Genomic DNA, 3,916 nt, shown 5'->3' with positions numbered 1-3,916 from the left:
ATATTAAGATAAAAAGTATTGTTTTTAGTATAAAGGCTTTCTCACTTTCTCGTAAAATCATTTGACTTAGTTTAAGAGTTTGACTTATTTCATGACATATTATCAAGAAAACAAGCACATTTGGCTACCAGTACATAAAGCAAATTTGTTTTAAGAACATTTGGTTTTAAAATAAAGTATCTAACACTTGGTTAGATAAGCATTGTTTGGATTGTAGGTATATGTTTTTTTACATTCAGAACACAAAACATCTTTTGGTTTTCTTTGGGGTTTTTTCTTTTGTGTGGTTCCACTAAAATATCTGTGTATTACTTGTCCCTATGCCCCATACCAGTTGTGTACAACTTGCAACATGATTTCTGCTCGTACTGTAAGTTAAATGCACAGACCATTCTTTTGAGAGAAAGTGTATCTATATTGTGTGTGAGTGTGTTGGGGGGTGGTGGTGGTGGGGTGGGGGGGGGCCTACCACCAATCTGCCACTCAATCTCATTCTGAGTCATCGCCTGAAATTCCTCTGTGTGGTTACAACAGTTGCAAAAACAGTGTACAGCTTGTCTCTGCACAAGATACATTTTCCGTTCACAGTTTCACACCTCTTGCCCTAAATGGAAGGCAAAGTCTAAAGTCTATAAGCTATTTAATAACAAGGCTGAATAAATTTGCTAATTCAATACAATGAGCAGCAACCAAAGAACAAACATTGGTGGGTCAGCTCAGCGCTCCCACACACCACACAACAGGTTTAGTTCATGCATGGGACATTTTGCTCATTGAGTGGTTGCACTTTGCCCATAATTTAAACAAGATAGTTAAAGGCAGGGCAGAGAAAAGTAGAGATGTGAGGAAATAAGGGTGTACTTTAATATCAGGCTGATACTACAGGTAGAGGTAGATCATCAAGTATGGCACTTAAAAAGTGAGTGGAGTCTGAAACTAGCTAGCTAAGAGCCAAGCGACCTCAAATATATAAAGAAGAAAATGTTCAATTGTTCAAATGTTCAATGTTTTTTTAGTTTTTAATAGTGATTAATCATTGATTGTATTAAAAACACTACAATGAGACACCAACAAATCATATTTTGACGATTTAGTGGCTGAGCAACAATCATTGAAATTAATATTCACCATCTAAGATAACTGTTTGTGAGGGAAGATCTTCAAAGCAAATTTTATGAAGCCTCTGTGTAATGTTAATCCTTTACGCTGACAGATTTTCATGATTTAAGTCTGGGACGTATTCTTCTGACACCTAATTCTTAACTGTTGATGCTTTTACAGTTCCTAATTCACTGAGGCGTTTTGTTGGAATTCCCCTGGTTTGTCTGTGTTTGTGTATTACACCACAACACCATCAGCATGATTTCTGCTCATTGTGTGTGTGTGTGTGTGTCTGTGTGTGTGTGTGTGTGTGTGTGTGTGTGGTGACATTTCCGTCCATTTCCAATCTGTTTTTTACATTACAAAACTCAAAGTGGAGCATTGTAAAAATGATGAAAAGGTGAAGGCACATACTGTAACATCTGGCACCCCTGGTGAGATGAGTAAAAAGTGTCAAAATTATTCTGTGGAATAAAAACCCTTATCCCCTAGTGTAGGGCCTCTCACCAATGTACACAAAAGCACACATGACACAGTGACCCCTACAAATGAAGAGTTTGGTGCCAAAACGCTATATCATCCATTTCAAAAACAAAATCATAATTTTTTAACATTTTTTTTTCCAGGTGTTAGTGTTACTGTAATTGGGTTATTGTTAGGTGTTATGCTGTTAGTGGGTTTATTAGCTTTACTAAATCAAAACAGAAAAACTAACTGCAATTCTATTGGTATTACCTGAAATACACGATTATATAAAATTACTTTTTATTTTTTTTAAAAATGAAGATATAGTGTTTTGGAACCAAACTCTTCAGGGGGAAGCCGTGGCCTACACTTCGGGCTTGTAAACGGAGGGTTGCCGGTTCGAACCCCAACCAGCATGGCTGAAGGCACCTTACCCTTCACTGCTCCCCTGTTGCAGGCAGCTCACTGCGCCGGGATTAATGTGTGCTTCATTTCACTGTGTGCTGAGTGTGTTTCACTAATTCACGGATTGGGATAAATGCAGAGACCAAATTTCCCTCACGGGATCAAAAGAGTATATACTTATACTTATAATTCTTGTTACGGTCATTTTAAACAAATTTCACATTTATTTATTTATTTGTTTATTTATTTATTTATTTTACGTTAATCAGAGTGTTTTTGAACTTTACATCAGTAACCTCCCAGGATTACCATTACCTCATTGTTTTATGAAGCTAAGATATATAACCAAAAGATAATTTTTTGTTTACTTCTGTTACCTCCACTTTACTATGGGTATCAATAATAGTGAAAGGTGCTGTTTTATCAGGTCACTTAAAAACACCTTAAAAGTGTCTTAATGTTATGTACTGTCAATTCAAAAACAGCATTCTCTGACAAATAGCTTTTGCTTTAACCAATTTAGATTTAGTTGTGTGAAAACAATGTGTATGACAAAGAACAGACAACAGTATCTGAGAAAGGATAACATTTATTAGGAAACAAATTATATCATCTACCAATACAATTATGATGCAGTTGTAGTCTTGTCTTCAGGAATTGGCTATCTTTTGTATAATGTATATTAGGCATATGAGTCCGAAAATAAGTCCAGCAATATTAAAATTTCTGGCTGCCCGGGATGAATGTCTTGCCTTCTCCATATCACCTGCCGCATTTGCTGCAGTGACCTGCAAATGTGCAAAGATAAAAACCATATCAGCTTCCAAACCTTCAAAGATACATGTATACACAGAAACACACACACACACACACACACACACACACACACAGACACAGACACAGACACACACCATACATTTATAGAATAAAACAAACTGACTTGATTTGATGTGTAGATGGCAGCTATTCCCAATGGCAAACAGCAACATATTGTTGTGAAGATGGACCAACCCATGTAAGATGGTTCTTCATTGGATGGAGTTGACATTTTTCTTTTTAGAGCTCAAATCCAGGTAGCAGATGTTTGGTACTTGTGAAATGTGGTTGAGTGTGTAGATATATACTAGAAGGCGTGGCTCCTGTATCCTGTGGGTAGGTTGCGTACTACAGCCAAGGTAAGTAAAGGTGTGTGTGTGATTTATGTGTCTGTGTGTGTGTGTGTTTGCTTGTGAGTGTGTGTGCGGTGTGTGTGCCTGCTTGCCTGCATGTGTGTGTTTTTATTTGTCTGTGCATGTTTGTGTGTGTAGTTATGTGTGTGTGTGTGTGAGTGTGTGCATTTGCTTGTGTGTGTGCCTGTGTGTGTGCATGTGCATGTGTGCATACATACTGTATGCATACATGTCTACTATGTGTATGTGTGTGTGTGTCTGTACTTACACAGATCCTACACCTCCAATTTTGTGCAGTTTTAACCATGTTAACCAGAGATACAGTATCTGCGATTACAACACCTCAGTTTTGGTTTTACATTTTAACTAGGTGGCACTATACATCAAATGCGTGGTTATGGGAGTGGTTGACATGGCCCCTTAAGGCCAATATACAAAAAAAATGTATATGTTGGCCTCCAGGGGTCATGTCAGCCCATCCCATATTGATTAATTTGATGTATAGTGCCATCTAATTAAAAATGAAAAACAAGGCATTGTAATTGCAGGTATCTTTGGCTGACAGGTTCAAAACTGCATGGAATTTGAAATGTAGGATCATTATGACACTCTCTGAATGCATGGAATTCCGTTCAAGGGGGACTATACAATAAATTAATATAATATTGTGACTGTACACTATGCATGCACACACACACACAGACTCAAAAACACACACAGACTCAAAAACACACACACAAACACACAGGTATGCACACACATGCACACATGCATAC

At 37.4% G+C, this 3,916-nt stretch overlaps 1 long non-coding RNA gene across 1 annotated transcript; it reads right to left on the bottom strand.

Annotated features, from left to right (window-relative positions):
- Positions 1-2,542: 2,542 nt before the first annotated feature.
- Positions 2,543-3,224, bottom strand: LOC121685360. The gene is made up of 2 exons (XR_006023342.1): positions 2,912-3,224; positions 2,543-2,759 (listed from the first exon to the last, which is right to left on the bottom strand). It is a non-coding gene; the product is annotated as an uncharacterized LOC121685360 (long non-coding RNA).
- Positions 3,225-3,916: the final 692 nt, after the last annotated feature.

The sequence above is a fragment of the Alosa sapidissima genome, chromosome 16, assembly GCF_018492685.1.
Source record: "Alosa sapidissima isolate fAloSap1 chromosome 16, fAloSap1.pri, whole genome shotgun sequence".
NCBI classification, from domain to species: domain Eukaryota; kingdom Metazoa; phylum Chordata; class Actinopteri; order Clupeiformes; family Clupeidae; genus Alosa; species Alosa sapidissima.
Note: the sequence above shows the minus strand (reverse complement) of the source record. Positions and strands in the feature narration are given on the sequence as shown.